Raw genomic sequence first — 16,033 nt, forward strand, 5'->3', positions numbered from 1 at the left:
TTATCATAGTTTAATTTGTTTATACCTTTTTTTAATGCTCTCTTGTAATTGGTACTGTTTTTCAGATAGAATTTTTAGCCATTAAAATTAATGCAATGTTATTAGGAGCATTTTTTGTACTGTTGTTCTTTTTCTTGATTCCCTGCTAGAGAGTTAAAATAAATACCTAAATAAAGTAAAACTTTTTCTTCAAAAGGCCACTAGAGGGATAGTCAGCAGACAGTAGTGTGTAAAGATGAGAAACTGAGGTAATTTTTTAAGGGGGGGGGGTAATAATTAAAAAAATACCTTTTTTTAGCCTTGTCATGTTGTAATGTCATTCTCTCATCAAACTCATACCCAGAGTGTTGCCTTGACTCATTCATGCATGTWTGACAAATCCTTGAATCTCCTGTGGAAACAATATGGAGTTGTGCAAACGCTTGCTGGTACAAAGCACCGTCTATTTGTACAAAGCCCCTCCCTGTAGCTCAGTCCCCAGCCAAGCACTCGCCCCACACAGCACCCCTCCACCGAAGGACTGTTGTGATTACATRCTGAAGAGGGAGTGTCAGAAATTGTAGCAGGTTCTTAAAGAGATAAAGGCCAATTTCAAGGTGTTTTCAAGAGTTACTTGATTGTGGGTTACAATTGAACTATGTGCCTGGAAAATACATGTGTATTAAGACACATTTTTTCACAATAATGCTGCATAAGAGGAGCCAAAGTTATGTTATATATCACGCTAATAAAATGAATATAAAGTGCATATTTGCTCAATATCTGTTCCTAAAAGAGAGGCAGATTTTGTGTATTTCCACTAGATGGCAGTATCAGAAAGCAAAAGATTATGTTGCAACTTATTTATTTATTTATTTATTTTTTACACAAAACATACGTTTTTTTAACCCGGTTCTCCTTTTCTGGTTGCAGGGTTCTGGAGCCTATCTCCAGCAGTGATTGTGTGAGAGACCCAGCACAGGAACACGTAGAGACAAACAACCATTTAAACAATGATGTAAAAGCAATATGTTCWCTGCTCATTTATGAATACATGATCTTTAATGCAACAAGAAAAAAAAATCTTCTTTGTGATAGGGTTGGGCAATATTGGCAAAAMAATTAATCACAATTAATTGTGGTATTTAGCCGATAACGATTAATTTGACGATTAATCCCCTGGAGTCCCTGGACCCCCTTATGTCCTGGTCACATGACCAATTTAGTGGGAAAGATTTGCTCCTCATACCAATCTGTTCCAAATTGTGTCAAAATTACAGATTTCAGGGTGTACATCAACTTTTAAACTGTGTTGATAGATAAATAAATTACAGAACTTTAAAAAAAATGTTCATCATATTTGAAGTATAAAGGAGCAGCGAGTGGACTCTGCCTGGTGGCATTAATCGTATTAATCCTCAAGTGCCAAAAAGTAATTAATGTTTTTCTGACGATTAATTGCACACGATACGATTATGCCCAACCATACTTTGTGACTTGCGGCAGNGCAATATGTTCACTGCTCATTTATGAATACATGATCTTTAATGCAACAAGAAAAAAAAATCTTCTTTGTGATAGGGTTGGGCAATATTGGCAAAACAATTAATCACAATTAATTGTGGTATTTAGCCGATAACGATTAATTTGACAATTAATCCCCTGGAGTCCCTGGACACCCTTATGTCCTGGTCACATGACCAATTTAGTGGGAAAGATTTGCTCTTCAGAAAAACCCATTCCAAATTGTGTCAAAATTACAGATTTCAGGGTGTACATCAAATTTTAAATTGTGTTGATAGGTAAATAAATTACAGAACTTTTTAAAAAAAATGTTCATCATATTTGAAGTATAAAGGAGCAGCGAGTGGACTCTGCCTGGTGGCATTAATCGTTTTAATCATCAAGTGCCAAAAAGTAATTGATTAATGTTTTTCTGACGATTAATTGCACACGATATTATTATGCCCAACCCTACTTTGTGACTTGCGACAGCGTGTTTTTCTTAAACAACCAAAAAAAAAAAAGTCAAACGCTTTTATGCATCAGGGATTTTTCTTGTCCTAAATTTTTTTCTAGCTTATTTTGTCCTAGATCATCAGGAAAGGGTATTTTCCTAATGGGGCGTTGCTATGGAGATGATTGCAACTGACTGCAGTTCCCCACCGTTTTGGTTTTTCATCTCCTGCTTTGTGGGATTATACCTGAGATTTCAGTGCGGTCCATTTCTTATCACACAGTATGTGTCCCTTCACCTTGKTGCACTTTAATCACACTCTGTTGTGCAGTTAATTATCCTTCACTCTCCAGTGCACACACACAACACACACGTAGACTCACACTGTGCAGAATATTATTTGATTACTACTGTGAAAGCTCACCTGCACACAGCTGGGAGCCCTACTATTGTTGACTTTCAGTGGATTACAAGGAAACAATTGCAGGGTAAGAAAATTTAATTACACATTTTTGTGTAATGCTTTAGTATGAGTGCTGGCATCGGGGATCCTATAGTTTAAATATAAATAAAAYCCTCCCTCCTGAATGCGAGCACAGTGACAGGAATACAGATAGGCAGCACTGCTTATGTGTCAAACTGAAGGATGCAGAGGTTATGAGAATAAGTTGGTGTTTCTGACATCTTTATGTAATAAAAAATGTGTTGTCAGACAGCAGCAGAGATGCAGTGAAAACAGATGGCTGCACAGCCTGTAATCTGCCACAGCCGTTATAAAAGACATCTCTTTGAATCCTCTGCACACACTTGACTTGAGTGAGCTGTTGTGACCTTATTTACTCAAACGCTGTCAACTAAATGTTTTAAACAGTGCTTATAAGCATTGTGCTTGTCAGGTTCAGGGATATATCCAGCCGTGRTTTTGATGACTAAATGAAATTGGTCGTCCTGCAAAACCATCGCATCTGCAGCTCCGTCTGATTCCTCTCATCTCCGGCGTCATTATTTATCGATCCCACGGGAGCGGAGAGCAGTTCAAGCCCTCTTCATTGTGTCCATTCATCAGAATTAACACATTTGTGCAGTCAGGGGGTGATGGCGGTTTATGCTTTATATTTCTCCTGGGATGACGCAGCGGTCTTGCACACWAACTCCTGGGGTATTTATGGGCGTGTGTGAGGAGCTAAAAATATTTAGTGTTTGTTCACAGCTAACAGACTCGACTAAAACAAGCTGGTGGGGACACTCGTCTACTCATCCCCTGTTTGGCAAGTGCTCTCACTAATCCCATCTGCTGGTCTCTGTTATTAYTTTTTTCCTGTTGTGTTCTTTCCTCCACACTCTCTTCTGGTTTGATTTTCTTGATGTCACTCTTCCTTCCTTTGTAGAGTTCTCTGGTTTACTCTGTACCTCATGTTCTTTTGGCACTTTTTTCACAGAACCAGAGCACGGTGACATGATTACTGYCCCATCCATAATACAACCCACCATCCATTTCCAACCCTGCTGCACCATCTGCAGTGTCAGAGGCGGAGAGGCCGCCATTTCTTCTCACTTCAATAAGGAGGAGCAGTGCTGTGGGTTAGTAGAACTTTTTGTTTGACTTGGTTAGTGACTCAAGTTAATCAAGAATAACCCAAAGTGTGGCACTTAAATGATCCACAATAATCTGTAAAGTGTAGGTTTTAGCTTCTGAATCATGAATAGCACTACACTCGTACTTCACCATCACACACTGAGAGGAAAAATGACCCCATCATTCAGCAGAGCTCCAAGTGGTTCCTGGCAGGATGCAAGGGTGTCACTGGCAGAGGGGACTGAAAGCTTCCATAAAAATTTCAGCCTAATAAGCATGATTGGAGCTGAAGGGTTGGGCTGCAGATAGTCATTAATTCTCTCCATCTATGCACTCGGCTGAGCTCTGATCAATTTATCAACCACACTAGATTTTAATGGAAACAAATGCAACCCGAGCTCCCGAGGAAGAGTGTAAACAAATTTATATAAATCATTAGGCTTTATTAAACATCTGAGTTGGATGAATATTCTCACAAAAGAAACATCTATTTTACTGCTTGAATGTAATGTATTCACCGAATCAAAATGACATTTTTGTGTGTGTACATGTATATTGCATGCAGTGGACAGAATTAGTGCATTTTGACATTTTTTGTGCAAAGAAGAGAAATCAAACTTTAGACTTTGAGTACCAAGATTTGTTGCAGTTTTGCTGAAGCAGGCATGTTTTTTTTTTGTTGCAGAGGTCTTCTCTGAATGTAGAGCAGCCCTGACAGCTCACTGACAGCTCCTTTCTCAGCTCCTTTCTCGCCTTTCTCTCTGCTTTTATGTCTAACCCAGACATTTTTCCTAAAACTAACACTTACTAGTCTATTCCTGACCTTAACATGAAGGAAAACCTAATTCACACCATACCTGTAAACCTAACTAGTAAAGCACAGTAGAGCTGAAAATCAAGTGAGGACACTGAAAAGGTCCTCACTTTATGATCAAAGACCTCACTTTGATAGTAACTATGGCGCAAATGGTCTTCACTCTGTAGTAGAAACAAGCACACACACATCTAAATACAAGGAACTGTGGGTCCTCACAAAGCTGTGTTTACTGGGAAAATGGTCAAAAATTGTCCCCACCAGGTAACAAAAGCATGTACAGACACACACATTGAGTTTTTCGGTCTCCACAGGGACTTTGCATCTACTTTCATTCATTTTTAATATATTTCTAAAGCCTAACTCGACCCCTACCCTAAACCTAACCCCTCAACAGCATTTGAACTTATGGGGTCTGGGCTTGGGGCCCTAAAAGGAGTAGTGGGTCCCCAAAAGATAGTATATTTTGGAAAAATGGGCCTTACAAGGTAATGAATGCTAGAACACACACCCACAGAGTCAACAAGAACATCAAAGTTTCTTTTATTCATCACATCAGTCTGTGCATATGAAATGTTTTGCTCAGCTGGATTTAGAAATCTAATATTAATGTCTTCTATTACAGCGCTGTTGACTCCTCGTTATTCTTCTCATGTAGATCAGAAAAGCAGGTATTCAGCTTCCCTGTTTGTTTAAAAAGGAAGAGGCTGTCGAGCAGAAAACTGTTATGATTGACAGGCACCTGAAATACCTTAGATATTTATTTTTAAAAAATAAGACTTTTAATCTAAGATGAACTTATCCTGAACATTTTAGGCGTTTTGAATGTATAGCTTGAACAGAGCTGTCTGTGTGACTGCACGGTATTGAGAGGTCTCACATTATCTGTTGGCACTTGGAGTATTTGATGAGGATGACTCCCAGCAACTACCACACTCAGTAAATATAAACCTGACGAAATTATAAACATTTTATGGTTATTAGTTCTGGCACCCTTCAAACAGACAAACGCACGAAAACAGCAACTACATTATCTTTTGCCTTTCATTGGTTGGCTATGATAATTTTAATTAAAACATTTAATTGGGATCTAAAATGTAGAATAGATTATAGGAAAAATGTGTTTTTAAGAGAATGTGATTGTGTAAAAATGCTTAGTACAAAGAAACTTTGTGAAAGTATGTTTTTATCTATATTTTAGTAACGTTCAAGGACAGCAGACTAAAACTTGTATCATTTTATTCAATGAGCCCACTGTCATTAAGTTTTATTCTAAGCAGGTGTTTAAAATCCTAAAGTCAGTTTTTATACTGGAGACACCTCGTGTTAAACTGTAACAAAGCACAATGAATAATTGATCATAAAGGCCCCAAAGAAACTGTGTGCTTTAGTGTATCAATATGCATGACGAATAAAGTCTGAGCTCAGAATCAAAGTATTGAACCGTCTTGCTGAAAGCTGCTTCTGCTGCGGAACAAAAACAAAACAAAACTCCGAAATCTTTTCCAGCATTGTTTCACGTCTCCCACGAGGCTGGAAGGAAGCTTATCTGTGCTTCTCCTGAAGTCACATGTTCACAGTAATGCTGTTCAGTGGGGATTGGCAGAGGAAATATATTTGTTTTGTTTGTGGGTGACGGTGTTTTTGTTAGTTTAGCAGCTTAAAGCAACCTGAGAGGGATTGGCCATGAGGAGCTGCAGGGAAATGAGGCTAAACCTGTTTATGCCCATTATTATTTGACTGCTGAAGTGTAGAAACTTCAGAGTTGTACTTTACACTGTTGGTAATGAGACACACACACACACACACACAGCAGGCCGCAAGTTCAGGCATATGTATAAACTCGATACTGCTTTAAAAGGAGCTTAGTCTACAGTTTTCTGATGAAGTTGGTGAAAATCCAGGTGCTGATGTGTCAACGTACAGGCTGTGGATGACAGCTCCTTATTATATTCACTACATGAGCCGGTTTAGGACTTACTCACCTGGGAACACCTTTTTCCTCCAAACTCTTAATTTGTATTTTCTAAAAAAAATCCTAACCTCTGCCTCATTTCTGCAAATGTTTCCTTCCACATGGAGACACAGTGACCCAACACACTGCAATAACTACTGTATGCTAAGTTGTAAACATACAGTATGCTTTACCTATCCATTACCTTTTACCTGCTACTTCCTTTCACTGGTGCCATATGTAACAGTCACTGTGCGAGGGGTGGGGTACAACCTGGACAGGTCTCCAGTCCATCACAGAACCATTCACTCTCTCATCACACCTAGGGACAATTTAGAGTTACCAATTAGCCTAACAGTCATGTTTTTGGTCTGTGGGAGGAAACCAGAGTAACCAGAGAAAACCCATGCTTGCACCGTGAGAACATGCAAAGATATCCAGCTGGGATTCAATCCAGCAACCTTCTTGCTGAGAGCCAACAGAACTGAGCCTCCGAGGCCTCTTGATGCATATCGTAGTTTGTTTGCTTTATATTGTTGACAGCTCAAAGTGATGAAAACTTTTCATCCTAAAAGAATTGGTGTAATCACGACAGTGTTTGGTTTGAAAACGTGAGCGTGTAATCTGTTCTTAATATTACGTCCCGCTTTGGGTCTTAGATTAGGTTGAGGTGTGGTCTGAAGTTTAAAAGAGGATGTGGTTTGACTGTCAACATGTAAATGCAACAGATTTAATTTTTCACTCTGGAATCCATTTTCAATAAAATACTGTTTATGGGCTCCTAAAATACAGTTTATTTGTGAACACTGTTAAATAAAACTAATTTTACAAAAACAATACAGTGCGAACATGTATTAGGGACTATTTTACTTGTAAGTACAGATTAATTTACACTGAATTAAGCAGTAAATGTATACAGAAAGTCAATTATTTTGTAGTTTACCAGTTAATGTTATAAGTAGCAGAGATCAGTCCTGACATGATCAATGAACCATCGTCAGGTAGCTACGAGCCGAGAGGTCTGATGATGATAAAGAGACTTCAGAGGTTTATAATCTCCTTTACGCCATAAATCTGACGACAGTAATGTGACYGTTTTGTGAGGTTTGCAATCACTTAAAAGCAAAGTCAGTAAATGTCACACATGAGATCAGCACTATTCACTCTGTTTAAAACCTTTCTCCCCTCCTGTGGGATCAGGCAGCTGAGGAGGGTTTTTTTTTCCAGAAATATTAACAATAAGTTACTTGTCCTGAGCAGATTTAATTTTAATTCATTTTAATTTGAATGTTGAAAATTGTCACCATAGTTTATTCTGCTCTTTGTGCCTAAGCTAAGTTGTGAATTCATGTTGTGCAGAAGGAAAGAGTTGGAATAATTCATGCTTCTCCTGTTGAGCTGACACAAAACAGCTTTATAAAATCTTTTCCACTTGTTTATTWTTTTTTTCTTGGAAAATTGACCAGTAGAAATTAGACCTCCTTTTATCCATAGTCAAAACAAACTTGTTCATTTTTTTTTTGTTGTTGGTTGTTTGCATCTTATTTTCACAATTTGAATATTTTGGTGATATAACCTGAACAAATAGGTATAAATATTGATGTGTACATTGTAAAAAAACAAAAACAAAAACAAAAAAAAAAACAGGAAGTAAAATATATTTGCTATGTATGCAGACTAAGAAATAAGCTTTTACAATGTACTGAGTACATATTTCAGTAAATGAGGGATTTTATTTGTTGTTTTTAATGAATTTGTACAGCTCTGGAGCAGGAGCACCTAATATGTCTAAGCAGTATTATATAAATATTGTCTATTTTTTATGTCTATTAAGTTTTTCATTTTTATTTCAATTTAATCTCCTGAAAAACAACATCTGTGAATCTAAATCCAGGTCCATGGTTATCAAATTTATAGCAGCCAGATGTGCACACACACAAATAAACCCAGGTGAACATCTGAGCTCTTCACTGAGAAAAGCAAAATAATTTTAAAAATTCCTCTTTTATCTCATCTCTCCTCTGCTCATGTACCAGATGCCAAGATTTAGTGCTTGTATACAAGTCCTGCTTGGTACCAGCTGCAGTTGGGGTAAACGGAGGTGAATCACACACATGTTAGGACTGCAGAGAGCTAAGAATGCTGATGCAACAGCTTTGAATGTCATGCAGAGGAAACTTCACCCGACTCTGAAAACCAGAGTAATTAAGACGAAGCTCACCAGAAAAGTCTTCTCGGTTCCCGCAGACTTATTGACTCTTTGTCAGTTTCAGTTTTCAGCTCTAAACTGAGTCCAGCAGCTTGTTAATTAAACTCTTTGTGATCAAATAGGTTTCAGTTTAATAAACAGCTTTGAATAACTCAAAGTTCAAGTTCAAGTGGGGATTTTGTAGAAACGTTAATATCTTACCTGTTTGTAGATGGCTTTTTGAATCATCTCAACTGATCAGATTGATGTTTTTTTAGTCTCAAACTTTGACAACATAAAGCTTAAAGTGATTTTTAAATTTCATTCCAGGCTCTGTTGCTCAGGCTTCATTCTGCATCCAATTATCTGCAAAGTTTGTCCATTCAGACGAGCTCCGAGCTCCATGACAACCGTAAACTGCTGTTCACCACGAGTGAGATGACATTTTCAGACGCAGAGCTTCCTGAGATCATTTTTCTTTATTAACTTCTCTGCTTCATCAAGCTTCAAAGCTGAAGGTAAGTTCAAAGAAAATATAAAACAATTCACTGACATGTTGTAGTCTTCATTAATTTAACAGCTTGACAGCAGAGTGGAAAGGTTAAAAAGAATGGGTTGAGGGGTGGATTTGGTTTTTATTTTAAGATTTGAAACCTGTGTTTTGACAAGAATGTGTTCGTCTCAAGCTTTCAAGTCGAGTTATAAATAATTTGAGCTGAAACCAATTAATTAGGTCTGAAATATTTCAAGTTGGTATAAAAAAATCAGGCCTGAACTGCAAGAAAAGAAAGCCACAGCTGCTGAAACAAAACTATTGCTGTTTTTATCTCATGGACTCACTCATAATAGTTTATCTCCAAGGTGAAACAGAGGACAAAACAGGCTTAAAAACTATAGATTTATAAGCCAGCATTCAAAATATTAAACTGTCAAAATGATTAATGCATTTTTTAATCTGATATATTTTACCACCTTTGAGTTCATATGAGGAGCTTGTGGTTCATTTAACTGATAAGTAGAAGGAAATTGTTCGCTCTGTGAGCTCCTTCCTGATGTCTGCTGACTCCTGGGGGAGCGATGGGTCTTTTTAGAGGTTTTCTGCTGGAAACCGTTGCCTGCTGTGGCTGAAAAACAGTGCTTCAAGGACAGAGAAACAATAAAAGCATGTCAGCTCATGTAACAACTTTACACATTGTTTTGTCATTTCTATCAGTAATCTCAATTGAAAAATTGTTTTAGAAATTAAACATTTCTTTTTACTGCACTTAAAAAAATCTAATTTACTTTTCTTTTTTTCATGTTAATCTCTCTCCTTGTTCTGTCCTTTTGACCTTTTAAAATAAACACTCTGTCAGTTTAAWTAGATCTTTTAGGTCAGAATTGCAAACAAGGGGTGAAATATTAACAACTTCAGAGATCAACAGAGTTAAATGATGTTTTCCGTTAATCACCGAGGACAGCAGCAATGAACTGAGAGAGGTTACAGAAATATCCATCTTAAACTGGAGGCAGCAGAATGACTGTTCGTCAGATTGTGAAGTACAGTTCTCAGATGGAAACCTAACAAACTGATTTGTGGATTTAATTGTGTMGATGTTGATTGATCATTTGTCTTTTATTTTTTTTGCAATATTTTCAATCTAACTACTTCACTTTGGGAAACGTTCGGATAACAAATATCAGGATCTGCGTTGGTTTTCCTTTTCTTCTTCTTCTTCTTCTTGTGGTGTTTAATGGCTGTTGGCCATAAACTGAAGGTGTGCATTACCGCCACCTACTGGTATTGGTTTTCCTTTYGTTTTCTATTGTTTTCTTTGTTTCCTCTGTGAATCCCTGCCTCTGTGTTCTTTAGCTCCTCCCATCTTCTCCCCAGGTGTTAATCATTCCCTCGTTAACTCACCTGTATATTATGTCTGTCCTGTCTTTACATTGTGCTGTCTTCTCAGCCATTTGCTTTGTCTCCCTGAGTTACTTTCTTGTCGCTGTTTTTGTAAGTAGTTGCAGTCCTGTCAGTATCTTTTGTAAATGAATATCAAGGATTTTTGTTGTCATGCATTGTTGGCACAATAAAATTGAGTTTGGTGCACTCGGCTCAGTATTTACAAAAGGACTGTACAGTCTAAACAAAAGAATTATAATTTATTTTAAAGTACAAGAAAAAGTAAGTTGCTACATCTTAGAATGTTGATTTTCATTTTATTTTGTATCTTATTTTTTATTTGTTTAGGCGTTTGCTTTTTTGCACTGGTCATCACTTTGTTCCCTTTGAGGAGTTTCAGAAAAGGTTTTGGATTATTTTAGCTTTAATAACTCAATTTCAGCTTCAGCAAATTTCAGCAGTTATTTAGCACTCTGCGTTCTCTAGTTTTGCTTTTGTCAAAAATATAATTTTTACTGAAATGACAGGAACAAAACTACAGCAAGCTCTGCCCGTTTGGTCAACAAAGGAAAAATGCAATGGAGTGGTTGATTTTTTTTTTGTGTGTGTGTGTGCGCTGAAAACAACGTGGTTTCAAGCAATCAACACAAATATTTTGAAAGCTGTAAAGATTACCAGCCAACCTCAGTCTCCTGCCTCCATAACAGCTTTTCAGCATCATTGTCAGCAGCGCTCTCATTACCATTTCATGAGGCCGAGTTGGCGGAGAGTCTTTGGCAGAGAGCTGTACGCCTAAGAACTCTGTTAGAGTGAATTAATTTAAAACCGGATTCAGATCCCAGCTCCAGATATTTTTAGTGCCTTCACATGCAGAGGCTGCAGGGACCAAATGTCCAGAGCTCAGACAGGAAAAGGCAAAAAGGAGGCTCTTCTGGGACCTTTTCTGCTGAGCTGATAAGAGCTCTGAATGGAGAAGTTAGAGGCTGTGAATCATTTTACTTTAATGCAGTAACCCTCTCAGGTTTATCTCTTTCAGGTTAGGAAAATCTTCAGCATATTGTTTCTTCAACTGACTCCTTAAATACATCAAGCTTTCTCTGTAATAACTAAAKCACTAGAACAAAATAAATATTGTGRAACACCTCTTTAGCCAAAGTCATGTTTACATGATGAATGACTCCCACAGCTGAGACAGCTGCTGCAGGTGATAGTCTGAACAAATCATCATCAGCTTTCTGTGTATCAGAAACTGGACGATGTGTCTGTTTATCTTGTTGGTAGAAGATAAGCTCTGAGGGATGAAAGAGAGGGAGAAACAARCAGAAAACTCAGCTATTCAGTATTTTCAACTCTGGCCATTTTAATGTTTTTATTCAGTATTTTTATAGATTTTCCTTTTTTTKKKGGGGGGGGGGTGGCTTTTGCAGAAGATTAACATAAAAATTTAGAGCTTTTGTTTTTGAACACACATTGAAAATAAAATGTACACATTGTGAGTTTTAGATTAATTCAAACTCAGCATATATTGAACAAATCTTACAACACTTGATGTATTTGTTGAGGATGGCTCTCATCTACTACCACACCAAGATTKAGCTATTTTTAAGATTGACTGAGTWAGTCATTTTTGTGTTCACGGTTATTTTGCTGGGGCCGCCATTTTAAAGCTATTCAATGTAAATCTAGTCAAAAGTTTCATATAAACTTGCTGATTCATGAGATTCTGCTAACAGACATGGGTAAAATGGCACCGTCCACCGTTTATGACAGCAGTTTAAAAACTAGATTTGATCACTTTTTATGAGAATATAGCAGAAATCCCTCAGATTTTTACTATATTAAACTGATTCAGACAAACTAGTTTCTTCCCTTATTTCRCCAAACAGAATCTGAACTGTAAGAGCAGCCAGTGGGACTAAGAGGGGACTGAACAGAACTCCCTTCCTCTCATATCTCCCCTCACACCACGTGTCTCATTAAGGAGAGCTCGTGCAAATTAATGTCACATAAAAGCAAGTTCACAGGGGAGGACTACCGTCATGCTTAATCAAAAAACCTGCCTCTGCTTTAATGTTTTTCTTAACGGGGTCTCTCATATTAAAGGCTAGAGATGGGTAGAAAAAAACTAAGCTTTTAATTAGTAGAGCAAGTTGGCGACAATATTTCATCTCCTGACAGTTTAATTCTTTTGTAGACGAAAGATGGCAACCTTGGGTCAGGTTGTTTAACTGAACAGACCCTGACCTGGCAGCTATTGACCGCYGGAATGAGAGATGTGATCCAAGACTCAATATCCCACTATTGTCATGCCAGGCTGCTATGTTGACAGTGGACTATTTTGAGACCAACATTAGTGGCAATTAATTATTCATGTCATTTTTCATGCTTTGAGCTGTGCACCAAGAATTGGATTCTCCATCAATTTGAAATCTATAACTATAWGCACTTTTTTCTGACAGAAGCCTATCAGCACAGCTGTATTATGAGGAGTAACTTTTTCAAACCTCATTCAGCAGAAAACCTGTGAGTGTGCAAAGAGCAGCGGGAAGAGGTGATGACATGCTGTCAGCCCCCAGATGTCTCCCTGCCATCGAGGTAGAGATGTGTGACGTCGGTGTAATTGTAAGACAAGATTCCTCCAGGATGGAGAGAAAAGTGCTCCCTAAAAGCTCCCCGACCAGGTGACTCTGAGCTGGTAGAGGGGAGGGGAGACCGAGCAGACTCTTAACAAGACTTGGTAAAAATCCAGTAAATGACTGGACTTCTGAGTCATAGCACTGTGGGTAGTTTATTGCAGTAAGAGGGTGTGTGTGCATAATGGAAAAATCTTACATTTTTACGCCTCAATTATCCAAACAAATGTTATCACATACTTTTAGCTTACTTTATTATTGCTAGACTCACACCAGTTCTGTAGTTGCTTTCCTACCAATTTATTTCTTTATAAGGTGCAACATGAGCAACAGTAGGCAAAAGCAACTCATTGCATTTGAGGTTTAATAACTTGTGGCTGAAAGATAATCACCCATGCTGTAATTATCCAAAAGGAGGCTTGTATTTGCTTAGTTAAACTTTGTTTTGGCCAGGTAGTGTATGTTAGAAAGCATAAGAAAAAAAACCCTGTCATAAATAAAAAGTTCTGCACAAGATAAATGTAAAAACAGAGCTTTGCTTATCTTCATGTTTTATAACYATGTTGAGATGACTTCCAAGTAAAGTTTTGCAATTGTCTTTGCCAGTATTTTCCTTGTGCATGATTATAGATTTAATAAAACAGCTTGGGGCTATTTTTAGTACTATTGCCAACACTAAAACAATCACTGAAATAAAGCCTTCTCATGCAGCTTCCAAGTTCCTTTCTTCACAACAAAATTCCTCAAGCACAGGTTATATAAACAAAAGGCAACACTTTCCTCCAGAATTTAAAAATAACCAAGTAAATTGTGGTGCTACTTACTGAAATGGAACATGTACAATGTGCTGTCCTCATCTACAGTAAAGCTTTCAAAGATGGTTAACCACAGCTTCATCATTGTTAGCAGGCATGGTCAAAACAGCAAAATTGTCAATACATACTGTATAACATACTTGGCTTCAAGATATGAAAAAAGAACAAGGTCATGGTAAAACGTACAGAAAAGGCAACTGATGKAATAAGGAAAATGTTGGAATAAGGGAAATAAGAGTACATCCTCAAACACATCCACATGATCATTTCACACACAACCAGTGTTTATTTAAATTGAAATCTCCAAATCTGTGGAGGGAAATCCCACCATCCCATTTCTCTGACACCCTGGAGATTAGCTGTCAGAAACTTGGTTGAGCTAAGGTTCATCCTCGACTGCATTCTGATTGAAATGATGCTTAGCCTACTGCTGAGAAAACTGTGGGGTTTTACTGTACATTACAACCCTCTTGTAATTAATTTTGCCCTCATGTCTGTATGATGGTCATGCTGTGTGGCAGCGTCTGGAGAAATCGAAAACATGGGGCTGGAAGTGTGAAAATGCAAGCTTTCTAGGAGGCTGCTTTGGGCTTCTTGGTACTGTATAAATGTGCAGAATTCAAAAGATTCAGTACAAAAACAGGAAGAAAAAAAATCAAAAGCAGGAATACTGAGGCTGAGATGTGAAGAATAGATGTTTGAGGAAAAATCTGGAAAAATAAACAATGCTGGTTGTGGAGAGAAAAGGCTGGAAAATAAAAGCTTAAAACCACTGTGGTGTGAGCTGAGTTACAGAGAAACTTCCACCTGACTAAATCTCAAATTCAAACGTCTGTCTCTCATCAGGCAATAACCTGAAGGCAGTCGTGACCTATGGTTTGTTGTTGTGGGAGTGAAGAGACAAGATTCAGGATGTGACCAATGTCAACAAGCTCCAGAGCAGAGAAAGACTGATGTTTGACAAAAAGTTTACACAGTAAAGAAGAAGAAAAAAAGCTAGAGCTTCACTTTTACAATAAGAATTCCCCTTTTTTCCGCATCTGTATTACTGAAAAGGTTTTCCATTAGGAGCACATTTCTGGTTATTCAGATCATCAATAATTCAGCAGAGTTGTTTTATTTGTTACWCATTGGGGGCTTTGAGTGCCCTCGCTGATCTCTGTGTCTGGACCAGGAATGGACCCACAGGTCCTCATTTTAGACCAAGCGTTCCCACAAGACCCCTGTGGTGGGCTGCTTCACCAACTCAGCTTGACCTTCTGGGTTTGGAAGTCATGAAAGTCCAAAAGCATTGACCACAATAAACGCTGCTGTGCTTTAGTAGAAGAACATATAAAGTTTTAAATACAAAAGACCTTGTCCTTTTTTAGCCTGAAACAAACAAATCTAGATGAAATAGTTCTGTGTCTTGGTATGAAGGGCAAGCTTTTAATAGGTCATGTGAGGTGATTTCTTTTTCTTTTCTTCTTAGCCCTACTTGTTTCTTATGGCATCAGTGGTGTTTGATTAAAACTGGGCACAACACAGGGTGACCTCATATGGCTGAGAGGTTTGGACACCTCCCACGTGTGAAAAAGTCTGCAGCTTAGTTTCCAGTTTGAGTGGAGGCTCAGTGGTCAGGTGGTTAACACTCTTCCTCCACAGCAGCACACTTCCTGGCTTTAATCGTGAGTTTATCAGAAGTGAATGAGAGGGTGTACAAATAATTGTTTTCCTTGTCCATAAAAAGGATGTTCAAGGCCTACTTAACCTGCTAGGCCTCTCACCCACCCACACATACACACCCACACAATTTAACCCAATAAATCAACATCACTTGTCTGCACAAACATTAATACCAGAGACACTTTAGTTTTAAAATACCCCCTTTTTAATAGAACTACATCTTATAAAGCAAAAGTCACCCATTCAGTGTCAGACTTTAGATGTTTTATCACTTTTAATGTTTGACCAGTGTATAATCACACTGTGATGACATATTCTAAAATAACTTGTGATTTTTATTTTCACTACTTGGACATTAAAACTACATGACTGGTAATAATACAAGTAAACAAGGCAAACAAAATCAACAGAATCAACATTAAACTTGTCATTTAGATTTTATGTTTGCCACAACCTGTTTCCAAACTGAATAAATTAAGGTCATCTGAATCCCCAAAACTGTCTTATTCTGTGTAGGATTCAAATTTGCAGATAATTTATGATAAACTACAAACATTTAAAATAGAGACTTTT

At 37.8% G+C, this 16,033-nt stretch overlaps 1 long non-coding RNA gene across 1 annotated transcript in view; it reads left to right on the forward strand.

The window, feature by feature from the left end:
- LOC106525570 (uncharacterized) overlaps positions 1-12,894 on the forward strand; it is a 13,851-nt gene extending 957 nt beyond the window's left edge. Inside the window, exons 2-4 of the long non-coding RNA XR_001311133.1 lie at positions 3,376-3,517; positions 8,799-8,986; positions 12,861-12,894. This is a non-coding gene — a long non-coding RNA (uncharacterized LOC106525570). The remainder of the gene's footprint in view (positions 1-3,375; positions 3,518-8,798; positions 8,987-12,860) is intronic.
- Positions 12,895-16,033: the final 3,139 nt, after the last annotated feature.

This window comes from Austrofundulus limnaeus, unplaced genomic scaffold (genome assembly GCF_001266775.1).
Source record: "Austrofundulus limnaeus strain Quisiro unplaced genomic scaffold, Austrofundulus_limnaeus-1.0 Scaffold3, whole genome shotgun sequence".
NCBI lineage: Eukaryota > Metazoa > Chordata > Actinopteri > Cyprinodontiformes > Rivulidae > Austrofundulus > Austrofundulus limnaeus.